At 40.1% G+C, this 14,116-nt stretch overlaps 1 protein-coding gene across 1 annotated transcript in view; it reads right to left on the bottom strand.

The window, feature by feature from the left end:
* Positions 1-14,116, bottom strand: part of ctbp2a (C-terminal binding protein 2a) — a 63,756-nt gene that overhangs the window by 44,343 nt on the left and 5,297 nt on the right. The window lies entirely within an intron of this gene.

The raw sequence follows: 14,116 nt of genomic DNA, 5'->3' as shown, positions 1-14,116 counted from the left end.
CACATACTAATCATGACTTCCTGGCTTCCTGAAAGTGCATCACAAGAACAACAAAGAACTGTCACTTGACAGTGATGATGCACAGTTGTCTTGTCTGCAAAACCTCAGTAGAATCACTGTCATGCCTTGCAAAAATACCTTGCAAAAACTTGACCCTCCACTAGAGGGAGGCTCATCTCAGCGAGCACTATTTATCTAATTTAATGAAGAAATGTCACTTCTGCAACCAGAGCCCCCAAACTGAGTGGAACACAGCGAAAAAACAGACAAACACAGAGTGAGTGAGTAAATGAGGCATTTTACCAATCATTTATGTTCAGTGACTGATGCTCCTCTAAAGAGCAATTTTCTAATTGGTTCCCGCTGAGGCCTGAAGGACAGTTTATTTATTTATTTATATTTTTTGTGTGTGCAAGAACACACACACACACACACACACACACACACACACATACACACTAAGGGCAGCTAGTCACAGAGGAATGTGGGTCAGTTAGTCAGCAGACGGGAGGAGGTTGTATCAGCAGAATAAAGACATAAAAGGGGGTTGGTGGGAGGGAAAGTACTAGAAAAACATCGACTAACAGGATGAGTACAGTGTGACACTATCCTCCTCCTACATTTTAACTGTATCTTTTTCAGCACTTTCGCATTTATAACCCTATCTCTGTTTATTTCCATATTGGCCTCTGGACCAAATCCTAGAGTGCTGCACTTTGAGAACAGCTCTCACTTGAGTATTTATATGATGATGTATTGATATTTGCAGTGTATGATTGCAGCTGAGTGAATTTTAAAGTTTATAGATGTAGGTGTTAAAACATATCCTGCATTCAACACACACTACTGTATGAGCTCCTGTCTTTTTCTTGACAATGTCAAACACACGTCTTTCTTTAACCAAACACATTTCAGCTCGCTTCACCAGTCAGCTGTGCTTCAGCTTGCCTCCTCCACAAGGTAAGCCTTCCTGCCAAAGAGCTGACGACCCACATGTGGGAGTCAGAGGAGAAGTAATTGAGCAAGAGGGAAAGCAGGAAACAGTCAGTCAGAGGCGGGGGAGTCACACCACCTTGGCTATGAATAGACTGGAGGGGACATGCATGGGCATCTCCTACTCTGTGCTGCATGAGCGGCGGCACTACAGGTCATGGGTGCATCTGCCCATATAGACACTATGAACTCTTCTGATATAGACTTCATTTCACCAACAGCTGCCTCAGTGGAGTAACAGTAATATAGGCTGCTTGAGCGAACAGGGACTCAAAATCATAATGTGCAATAACATGTGGTGGATATACAATATCAAGATGGGAATAAAATAATGCTATCACAACACATGTGCAATCCAGTACAACTAGATTTCTTAAGTCATCGCTTTTTGGAGAAACTGCATCTAAGATCAGCTGTCTGGTCATTTTTACAAGTTAAGTTAATCCTAATGTAATAATAACTTATTATTATACGGCAGGGCTAGGCAATAATTCAGTCTCTAATTCATTCATCTTTTTACGAACACTTTGTGGAGCTTTATTGTGATGACAGGATCATAACATGTTATCTGGTGTTCAAAACTAACATGATTTATTGCAAAGTGTTTGTTTACCATATGGTATCATGCATAAAACACAGTTAATTCCAATGCAAATCAATTTGATCATTTATATTTCATTTGACATTTAGGATATATAGTATTGTTAATATTAGGATGAGGATTTTGAGCTCATTACCGAGCCCTATTACGGAGTGCGCACTTTTTGTCGGCCTCATATAATTTAGGTCTATGTGTTTAGTATTGATTAATTAACTGATTAAGCATAGTGAATATATCAATACAAATGTAGAGTATCAGATCCATGCTCAGCTACACCTGGGATAATTTCAAACATGACATTCCATAACTTCTGTTCTCACTGGTGGTCTCCATTGAAGGGATGGCAAAACCCGCCGGCTTAGAAGAATGGCCTGCTCAGCAGTTTGAGAGCTACATTTGACCAAAAACCCAAATCTGTGGTATACAGATTCATTTCCATGAATTAATTCCAGATATTTGACTTGTGCAATAAAGGAGATTCACTCCATTTCCAAAGAAAAAAAGAAAAGAAAAGTTGACTCCACTAAGCGGGTTGAAAAGTCAACAATTTGGAGAAGAGCTCTTAGCCGGAGGAGTGCCAGAGCGGAAGTACAGTTATCCTGCAGCCCTTAGCACCATCGCTGCTGGACTGTTTCTTGACTAAGTGCTGTTATGTAACTTAACAATAAGGGGATTGACCTGAAAGAAAATACGTGCTCAGTGCTAGAGGAGATGAAGAGAAAGTCACACACACACACACACACACACACACACACACACACACACACACACACACACACACACACACACACACACACACCTCAAGGGATTGTCCGGCCTTAGTGTAGAGAGAGGGCATGCACTCTGCTCAACACACACAGCACTATGTTACATGTATCTGGGGGAGTCGTGTTCACAGGTTCACTGACAAGTCTGTGAATGTTACCAAGTCAGAAACTGATCTGATGGATGTTGCAAACCTCAATATTCTTGGTAATAAAAGTGTTTGTCTTGTCTTTGATTAACCAGATTTTTTACTTTGTGGGCTGAGAAAAACATGTATCATAACAATAAATAAAAGTCTGACTTTTTCAAGCTATATAAGACATCTGAAAATCAGTTCACACCATTTCGGCAATATAGCCAATCTGCAATTGTTATTTTACATCTTGCCTATCTACTTTGATGCATTTCATGCACTGTTGGGAAACTCGTGCCGTGCCGTAATGCCACAATGAGACCATTTTCAAGATATACAGTATATACTGTGTATGTAGAGTAATGTACTACATTACATGTTTATCAGTTTGTCCTGCAGTACCCAGTGCAATGAATGCAAGACCCTGTTGTTCCTGCACTACATACACCAAGTTAAGTTCTTAATGCCTGTATTTTTAACTAGTTCAATTTCACTTAAACAAATGTTCCTTCTCTTCTTAGGAGTACACATTTAAAATGTACTTATCACTACCTAAACACCCTCGCAAATTATGTAGAAAAAAAAGATTATATCCACTATAAAATCAGTAGTTACTCCCTATTTGCTCAAATTAACTACAGACGTCTAGAGCTGAAACAATTACTCGATTAAGTGGCAAATTATTAATTAGCATTTTGATAATCAATTAATCGTCCAAGACATTTTTCAAGCAAAAATCTCAAATACTGGTTATTGGTTCCAGCTTCTCCAATGTGAGGAATTTGCAGCTTTTCTCTGTTTTATATCATTGTAAACTGAATATCTTTGGGTTGTATACTGTTGGTCAAAACAAGACATTTGACATTTAATAGAAATTCACACTGTTTTCACACAGCATGTTTGGGCTGCAGAAGTTGCCCTGAAAAACTTAACAAGTGATTTAATTGCCACTCACATGATATACCTAAAAAATAGGCATTTTAATGCACTTTAACAGTGGATAGCTTATTGCTATAGAGTTGAGTGGTGTTTGTAAGTTAAGAGCTTTTAATACTATGGCAGATGTACACCGCAGATGTGCTACCACAGCTTCTCCACTGTGTCTTACAAACAGAAGTAACATTTTCATCAAAATGCCACAAAGAGATTCTGAGTGCCAGCACCAGGCGTTACATTGCATGGTTGCAGCTGTTGCATCACTCCAAGAGGTTATGAATTCATAGTGCTTCTCCATCTGACGCCGTGCACATCAAGAAACTTCACAAGCAGAAAAAGACAGTTTTACACTTCAGAAACATATCTCTCTTTCAGCTCTTTGTGTTACATCTCTTTCACTCACACTCATTCTTTTCTACTCCTGTGAAAAGCACATAACAAGGCAGGCAGCCCAGGAGATCTTGTTTAGGTTGGTAATAGCACAGAAGACACAGAGGGAGGGAAGAGAAAGTGAAAGAGGTCTTTTTCTGACAAAGGCCATCTCTCAGAGGAGCCCTCTCGCCAGATTAAGAAACCTGTGGGTTTGGCTAAGGGGAAAAGGCACAGAATAAAGTAAAGCTCCAGCTTTGACTTTGTCATAACACGTGTTTGACTGAAATATCTGTGGAGGCGTTCACTACAAGGGGGAGATTTTATTTTGAAAAAAGAACATCTTGCTCTATCTTTTTTTTTAGATCAGCCAAGCTTCCAACCATTAACCTCAGTAAACTAGTTTAACTATGTGAATTTAATGACCACCAGCCCATACATACACACACAAAAGAGACCAAGCAACTATGGGTTTGTAGTCAACAAATCAAACTGAAGGATGAAAAAAACCTTTAGATGAACTGGAAATAACCGTTTTACTCTTTTCCATCTTTTATTAATGCATCTCTTTGTTTCAGTCAGTGACTCTGGAGAAAGATTGTTGGTATTTGAACTCAACACCAAACAAATACATATGTTTATACCAAGTTGGCAAAGTAATATCTCTGATGTAATTTATGTTCATTACTATTATTACTGCACATTTAACTGCAGTCATGTCTTTACATCTGACCGCCATGCATTTTACACATCGCCCCTTTGAGGGAATAGTTTGACAAACTATTACTACTACTATATTATACAATTATTAAATTGCTTTCTTAGACTTGGATGATTGATACCACTCTCATGTTTGTACAGTCAATATGAAGCTCAAACCAGCAGTTGGCTTGGCTTAGCTTAGCTTAGCGTAAAGCCTGGAAACAGGGGAAACAGCCAGCCTTGCTCTGCCTGAAAGTCACAATATCAAAGAAATTGTTTTAATTTGTAAAAAAAAAAAAAAAGAAAGCCTGGTCAAGGAATAGTCTGACAGTTAACTTCCTGTAAAAACTTCCTGTAAAACCGCATATTGTTGTTTTTGCACTTCTGTCTTGTGTTAATAAATTAGCTTCAGAGGTGCTGAAATGTGGCTGTTTTACTTTGGACAGAGCCAGGCTAGTTGTTTCCAGTTTTAATGCTGAGCTAACCAGCTGCTAGCCCCAGCTTTGTAGTTACTGAACAAACATGAGAGTGGTATCAATCCTCTCCAGTTCAAGAAAGCCAATAAGCGCATTTCCCATAAAGTCGACTTATTCCTTTAACAACTGGAATGAATGTGGTTCAATGGTTCAACTAGCTACAGTAAAATCTCATTAATGCAGCCTGTCATAGTACAGGGGTACCTTACAGTCAACATTTTGAGGAAGAATTGTGTAGCAGCTACCCAAAGTGACTGCTTAAGAGTCTATGATTTATGTCCTTGAAAGTGCAAGACAGCAGAAAAAGAAGAGGCAGAGAGGGGAAGGTGGTTAAGGTTTCTCTTCTCTCATTAATCGGATAGTTGGGGCTCCGAGGTGCGCGTAAAGCTGTCGCTCAGACCGCTGATTTACACTTTCCTTCTCCCTGCCAGCCTCTTTCTTCATCCAACCCTCCCTGTCTAAATACCCCCGTTACTGACAATTACAGCTTTCCTCTTTCTACCTCTCCATCATCATCACTATCCCCAGAGTCTGTCAGTCCATCTGTGCCTCTTCATATATCCTTTTTACCTCCTTTTGCATGTCCTGTCAGCCTTGTGGCACAGGGTGTCCTTTTCATTATCCATTTCTTCTTTACATCGCCTTTTCTCTGAACCATTTTCCCATCCTCCCCCTTCCCTCTCCTTCCCTCTCCCTCCCTCCTCCTCCTCTCACATTCTCGCCATCTTTCTCTCCTCTCAACTCCAAACGAAATGAGACTGCAGCAGCGCTAACTGCTGACTTGGGCTAATGCACAATTTTGTAATAATGCCTATTCGTTTAAGTCACCCAGGAAACGCATAATGGTGACATTATTGTGCACGGCAGGCTTTCGGCATGGCCTGCATTCCTCGTCTCTCCAGCTCCTGACATCTAATGAAGTAAAACAAAGTCTGGCATAAAATCTCCACTGGAATAATTGGCTATTTATTTTTTCACAACAAAGGCCACTGAAGACTTAGAACAATACAGAGTCCACATTTGAATTAAATAAAAAGCATTATAAACATGTCTTTAAATATTATGCTTGTATTTTTTTTATCCTTAACGGATCGACTAAATACTGAATTTACCCATCTCAACTCACACATGCATTTAAAAGCACACACACACACACACACACACACACACACACACACACACACACACACACACACACACACACACACACACACACACACACACACACACACACACACACACACACACACACACACACACACACACACACACACCCCTGTAGTTCTTAAGCTGACAGGTAAAAGTAGGGCTGTGTCCAAGATGCTTTTACTGTGGTACTACATCTGTCTTTTCCACTTTACTGTTGAAGAAAATGACCTCAGACACTTTTGTACACTATGATGGTTAACTGATATGTATCATGGATACAGCAAAAATATCGCAAACATGAGGTGACAACCGTTGTCTCTTCCCCCGAACTAATCTTTAAAACTGAGGGCCCATTTGATTCTTACCTTAACATTTTACCATGTTCTAGAAACTCAGGGTGCTTTCACACGTAACCTCTTCGGTTCGGTTTAAACCAACTGTAGGCCTAGGGCGTTTTCCCGGTAGGTTTGGTTCGTTTAGGATCATGTGAAAGCTGTAAAATCAAGCTCTTGTGGGGACTAAAGATTCGAAAGACGAGTCTCAGTACACTTACAGATGAACTTGTTTGATTGGTTTGGAAATGTTATGATAGTAGATATGTGATTTTAGTAGGAATTCAACAGTTAAATCTTTAATTAGATCTAAACCAATGAGTCAACCAATAAATTATTGAATTGCTAGAAAATTAATCAACTATTTTGAGAATTAACAGTTTTAGTTGAGGCAGAAATACCAAATATTCTCTGGTCCCAGCTTCTCTTTATAAGGTTTTATATAATTGTAAACTGAATATGTTTAAGCTATGGACAGTTGGTCAAACAAAAAAAGACATTTGAGGCACTAAGAAAATCTAATGGCCACTTTTCACAATTTTCTTTATAGACTAAATGATTGTTTGATAAATCAATAAAATAACTGGCATATCAATTGATAATGAAAATAATCGTTGCAGCGCCAATACTATTAAATCCATCTGTAGCAATCTGTCACTGAGAAAATTCATGAACCGTCAAGGAAGCAATCTTATAAGCGATTTAAGATTCTGAGGTCAGTGGCACGACTTCCTCCAAAGGGTAAACAATGTATCAGCCAGCACAAACCAGATTTTGTGTACATACCGATTTTTGCTCATAAATTCAAGTCTTGCCAGTGATACATTGCAGTCTATAGCCTGTTTGAAACTGTAATAAGCTGGTGTCCTTGCCATCTTACCTTGTCTTTCTCAGCACCTCCCCAATTCTCAGCTCACAGCTCATTAACACAAGGCCAGAGCAAAAAGACAGACACCTTATCATTTAGCACAAGTCAAAACAATTTAGCTCCATTTACTCAAAAAATCTAACTTTATGCTCACTGATTTCTTACACCCCTCCAGAGTGAAATGTTTAAAACCATTTAGCTGCAACATGATAGAAACCCCAAGGAAAGAGCAAAGACAAGCGACAAAAATGCAATTGTATTTTAGGGCTATGGAATAATTATGCCTCTGGGAAATGGACCTTCAAATTCTTCTTTCAAAACTGAAATTAAATAAAAAATATGTATTGTAATGGAGCCAATCTCTTAAAAACTCCCTCAACCAATGTCTGATTGAAGAATGAAGATGCCACAGTCCCATTTAAGGAGTACGTTTAGGATTTTCAAAGAAATACAGAGCATGACTTAAGAGAGGGAGACTATTAAAACTGCTTCTGGGTTAAAAGAGCATTTGAGGGTTTGAGTTGAGGGATAAGAAGGAAGACAGATAACCACAAATACCTTCTGTTTCATGTCATCATGATAACTGTCAACAGTTGACTGCAAAATCTATTTGAATACTGCTCATCAGGTACGACATTACTGAGAAAATGTAGTCTCCATGTAATGCATAGCTATAAATCAAGTCTAATTAGCTACACTTTTGTGAATTGAGGTTGGCAAGCCAAGTGCAAGTTGTAATTGTTGAACTTGATCTGTCTTTTCCTACCATGGCTGAGCACCTGATGCATATGCAACAACTGTAAAAACAATTAAACTGAAAATTAACTGTAGAGGAGTTCACGATGTGAGTGCAACAACCATATTTTGAATGAGTTTTGGTTCCTAATTTCATATTTCTAGAGGAGGTACATTTTGATAAAAAAATGTAACCCTTACTACAAGAATGCTTACTGAACCCTTACTCATTAAATAGCCTAACCATAATTTAAATCAATTAAAATAACATTTTTGGCAATTAAAAGTTTAGACATGTAGCTTATATTTGTGACATGGAATAATGGATTATTAAATTGGTTTTCACTTTTCATAAAAAACTCTGTAGCTTACACAAAGCAAAAACAAATGTTGCTGTGGCAAGCATTTCAAACAAAGCAATTAGTTTTTTTATTTTGTGTAGGGGTGTAATAGTCAGGCATGTGACCCAAAAAGCAGGAAATATACAGAGTGTTTGCATTTACTCAGCCATGCAGAAAATACCACCAAGCCCTGATCATATACCACCCTCATATATTATATTGCTTCTTGTGTATTTAAGTGGTGAAACATAATCTGACTCCGCCAGATGGATTGCTTTGCATTTGCTCGGCATATCCATCTGGGAACTTTCCATTGGAGAACTTTTGGGAAGGGGCGAAAATACTGGTTAGCTGATTGGATAAACCATCTGTCTATCACCACCTATGTTGGTGATAGACGGACCAAATCAACAATATATCAAACTCTTGCCGAAACCGGGAGAAGAGCAAAAACATCTTTTCCTCCGAGAAAAGCCTCCAGTGCCGTTTTTTGCTCTTCTTTCAATGAAGGAATACTTTCTAATTCAGATAAAACTTGCACGATAGCTACGCTCATTTCATCCGTGGAAGCCGCCATGTTGTTTAGACTGAACAGTCGCTTCTCGTTGCGTCACACCTAAACCCGCCTCAAAACCAACGCTGATTGGTCGGTCGTTTGGCGAACGGCTCCAAATTTTCTCTGTCTCAAGATGCCATACTGATCTGCGAGTGGAAAACTGGAGCTCGCGAGATCAGGACGGTCTCACGAGGTTAGGTGAAACAGGCAAGAAGCTATCATTCTATTTCTCTAGCACCACATAGGGCTCAATATTAAGCTTTTTCATGTTTGTGGAGGGTAACTTGGGGGTCCTCCCTCACGAAAACTTGAAGGTATTTGACTTATGAACTGTCCCATTTTGGTTCAGGCATAAATTAATGGTTTGTTACAAGTTTGCGACACTATGAATCTGTCCGTTTCATCTTAAACTGTCTAATGATAAGTCTTTGTTTTGGCACATGTGTAATAAAAGTGTGAGGTCCACTTGGATGACTCTCTGTAACATTTAAACAAATATATAATACTGGTACCATTACAACTGAGTTTGGTATTTCTGACAATACCTTAGTTTGAGAAATATGAAAGAAAAACATGCCATACTTCTCAGCGCAGTGTTTGCCCTAACACAAGCAGCCAAACGAGAACTTGTCTCAATAAAACATTCTAAACTCAGAAAAGATAATATTTGATGAAAGAATAAGTAAACAACACTAGGAATCTTGCAAAGCGTGTTATGAAAACTTAATTACGTGACAGCTTTCAATTCTCAAGGTTTTGACGTTCAATACCTAGCCCTACTGGTAGTGTGTCTGTGGTAAACTAAACCGTTAAACTGGGCTAGTCAGGTTAGCCTAGCCCAATTCTAACCTTTCTTACATATATGGCAATTGCTACCACAAAATGAAACATTTTAGTTTAGTAAGCTGTGAGCTGAACATCTTGAAGTGTGTTATGAAGGTCCAGGGGCTTCAATGGTGTGAGCCATCTGGGCTATTAGAAGAATCATCTGTGCTCTGATAGCAGCTGAACCAGGTACAGTAATAATTTGTCCAACACTACACAGCGTAAACATCTTGTCAGGTTCTTTAACAGCAAACTACGTATAAGGTAAGTAGACTGTAAGTTAGTTGAGTAAATGGGGTTATGGAAAGGCCAAGCTTGCCCCAGAGGCCGACTCGCCGTGAGCTAAACGCCTCTGACCTAGATTAATACCAACCACAGCAGCGCCAGGACTATTAAACACACCCCGGTTTCCTGTATCCTGCCTTTCTGTCTGTGTGTGAAATGATTCCATCTGTCAGTCTCAGCTGGGCTGTGAGAACACCGCTGAACGCTGCTGCCCACACACACACGTACACACAGACACATATATAATGAAGGACACCAAAAAACACAGACGTGTCGGCTGGGAACTGGGGCCAAGGTGGGTGTCTGGCTGCATCCAGCCTCAAGGGAGGGAGGGCTCTGAAAAACTCTGCCCAGCATGAAAGGCTCGAGGCTAGGGAGCGAGACATTAGATAGCGAGACATTAGATAGCGACTGTGGTCTTGATGGTGCACGGCAAACCATCATATGAAGCATTGTTTGTTTACGAGGCTTTATAATTGCAGCAATGCCACTGACTGCACAACACGTCAGTGCAACCTGAAAAGACCTCTTTTCAATGACAGCAGGTTTTGTCTCTCTACTCCACCTTTAATGAGTACCATACTTGTGGTAGTCTTTTTTAAGCCTGCTTATTAGGTTTATAGCTTGCTTAAAATCAGGCAAATATATCATTGCATACATGTATGTGTTTCTGTCTATGTATTTGTGCAGGTATGTGTGTGTTTGCCTTCTTTTATGTATATGTACGCGTGTATTAGGCAAGTTTATTACACTGGCATGCTTCCTTGAACAAGGACAGCAGCTGGTATTCAATGGATACCAAACAGAAGACACATAGACAGTCAGCACACCCCTCAGCCACCTGTGAGCACACAGAGATGAAACTGAGGAAAAAGGAGATAAGATAAGGGCAAAGACGGATTAGTATGCACAACTGATATTCAGAGGAAAATAAGGGAAAGAGAGCTTAGCAGTAGAAGGAGAGAAGAGAAAAGGTCAGGGATGAGGTTTAACCAAGGGAGAAAAGACACGGACAAGTGAGTGAAATGTGGAAGAAAAGCTATGTTCTTTGAATTACTTGATATATTTTAGTAGTTTGAACTTCCCCTGAGGCTCAAAAGACTGCAAGACGTATAACCTCTGTTCAGTATTATCATCATTTCAGCTTGCTGTGTGCAGTGAAATGAAAAACTTTTCTCAGAGCACTTTCTAGACAAGATTAAAACAAAAACAAACCCCATAACAAGAGAAGAAATGTGCAATATTAATAACGGCAGCATAAAGTGAGTGGTGCAATTCATTTATGTATTTCCAGTGGTACATCAATTTTACGACAAAAACTAAATAAAAAAATCTTACCAGCGGTGCTGCATTGACTGCATGTCTGAACGGGATAAGTGGACTTCTCTTTTTCCTCATGTTCACATTTGGCTATGCTGCTTTTTTAAACAGCGAGTTCAGTATGGCTGTAGGTAAAACATAGACCTCATGCATCAGCAAAAATCCTGACAAAGCAATACCAATGAACTGTAGCTCTGTTATCGTACTAATGCGCTCCCCTATCTCCTGATGGCACAAAACTTCATTATTGGAAATTTTTTTACCTTAGGTCAAAAGATTTTGGGAGCTATAAATAAAAAGTAGTATGCACTTTCAGACTGGGAACAAAACCCTGTTCAGTTAAATGTTATATATTTGGGGGGTGGGGGGCGAGTATTCAGGACTGGACAGGAGTTCAGAGGACTGAGTAGGAGGAACTGAGAGTGTGGGGCTTCTCTCTGGCTCAGTAAAACATTAACCCACAGTAAATCCTTTTTGTTCAGGATCAGGAATCAAACATCTCTATACGGGTGAAAATCAAACATGTCTTTGTGCGAACAAGCTGACGAGTTGAAAAGCCAACCATCCCATTGAGCTTCTCAGCAGCCAAGAATCAAAGAATTAGCCTCGGGCTCGCCAAACATTGGTAATATCCATATTCATAGTGGAGATAGATGAGGTGATAAAAACTGCATCGCTCAGCTCCGTCACTCACTTTGTCAACACTTCCATAACTGCTACCAACGAGTAGATAATATGCCACCTTTCACCACAGATGAGTGATGGGAAGCAGGATGGCAGCTCATCCTGTTTATCTTTATATACAGCAACAAGTAGATACCTGTTTTTGTGTGACATTGTGTAAGCATGTGTTGCATGATGCTCTGTAGCAGCAACCATGCTGATGTCCACTGCTCATTTAAATCAATGGGAAGTGCAGACTCTCACTTAACAGTGTGGTTTAGGAGTCAAATGGTTTCATGGACATATGCCAGATTTCCCTGTTTGGACTCCAACCAGTATTTATGCAAGCAAAGATGCTGTTCGATACATGAAAGTGTGGTAATGTTTTAACCTGGATTGCAAGGATAAGCACATGACATTAAAAAATAAATGTTGGGGTTGGCCTATAACAATAATAATAGTGATAATTTTGATACAGAGCCTAACACATCTATGTTTTAAGTCAAATGTGGGATAACAAGCATCAAGCACAATCATCAATTGTCCTGTGTCCATACAACGTAAAAGCTACAGAGCAAGCAGGACTATGAGACCAAATACTCCACAAGCAGGTCAAGGTCCAGGGAGATCCATGGCACTTGTGGCTGGCTACTGCTAACAAAACAGCTCATAAAGACCCAAGGACTCGACGCCTCACTACAGGGCTGCCCAGCCAGAACCCCAGGGGCCATGTCTAAGACTAGCAGCCTAACTCTGCTACACAGCATCAGCAAGCTTGTAAAACAAGCTGTTAAACTTTATCTGCATCATAACCATTGCGATAATACACCACAGATGCCAGGATTTCAAAAAAACAGATTTCCCTGAGGGTTTTTCTGGATATAAATCTATTATTTGTGCCTCTGTGTTAAGATAATCTCCATGCTGCCATAAAAAAGAAAGTGATCATTTATTTAAAAAAAACTTCAGACTCCACATAATCAGTTAATGAAATGAGCTGATGCACCTTCCAGAGCTATTAGAAGTATCACTCCGGCAGTGTGCGTGCATACTGAAAGTGTACATACTGCACTACTCCAGATTGAAACATCCTATTAGCCTGCACATTTACAGAGCCATTAACATTTAAATATGCAGGAACTGTGTCGCTTTCAAAATGCAATTTTTTCTCTGCTGCAAGGAGAATTCTCCTGTTGTCATAAACAACTTTTTTTTATTATTCAAGGACCTTTTCAAATGTCAGGGCCAATCAAACACAACACGACAGGTCTCTGGGCAGAAAAAAAAAATACAGCTCATAGAGCAGAGAAGAAAAGCGGACTATCATGCATATTCATGTAGTTGGAAGGTTCAATGACTGCTGTCTCTGAGAATTGTGAGGAGTGGCAAACAGTTTGTCTGGTAAGAGACAGCTGAAAAAAAAGTAAGCTTTTAAATCTTCTCTCCCCCTCACCATGTCCAAATGTCAATGTCAAAGACCCACAATGGGCAAAGCTCTGTGTGCCCACAAGTGACTCCCAAAACCCCAACTCTCCACCCACTCCCCCCTACCCCCCTTTCTCCCAGTCAGCAAATTTAGGCAGAAAAGTTCTCTGTGAAGTGGTGCTCAGCAGAATGGCAAACAAACAGAGCCATCTCTCTACTAGCCAGGGCCCACTTCAGCATTTTAGACATCTCTTTCAGTTTTCAGCTTGCCTCACATCAGCAGGATGGATCCTCCTGACACAAGTATATGTCAGCTGGACTGGAATAGGGGCTCTGCTGAGCCACAATGGACCCCTTCCTCCCCCTCTTCCTCCTCCTCATGCCCACCTCCCTCCTGAGATGCTGAGACAGGAGTGAGCGAGTACAGTAGGAAGGAAGAAAGAAAAAAAAGAGGAACTAAAACACAATACATATGCCTGTACTTTCTGTCTGTGTGTAATCCTCTTCAGGAAACTTCACCAGCTTGGACAGGGAGAGAGCTGCACACCCCACTGGTATCTTCCTCTCTATCTGTTTCTGTCTTTCTCTCTCCTTCACTTCCTGCCTCTCTTCATTAGTCTCTGTCTCTCTTCTCTGGCTCCA

The sequence above is a fragment of the Sander vitreus genome, chromosome 17 (genome assembly GCF_031162955.1).
Source record: "Sander vitreus isolate 19-12246 chromosome 17, sanVit1, whole genome shotgun sequence".
NCBI lineage: Eukaryota > Metazoa > Chordata > Actinopteri > Perciformes > Percidae > Sander > Sander vitreus.
Note: the sequence above shows the minus strand (reverse complement) of the source record. Positions and strands in the feature narration are given on the sequence as shown.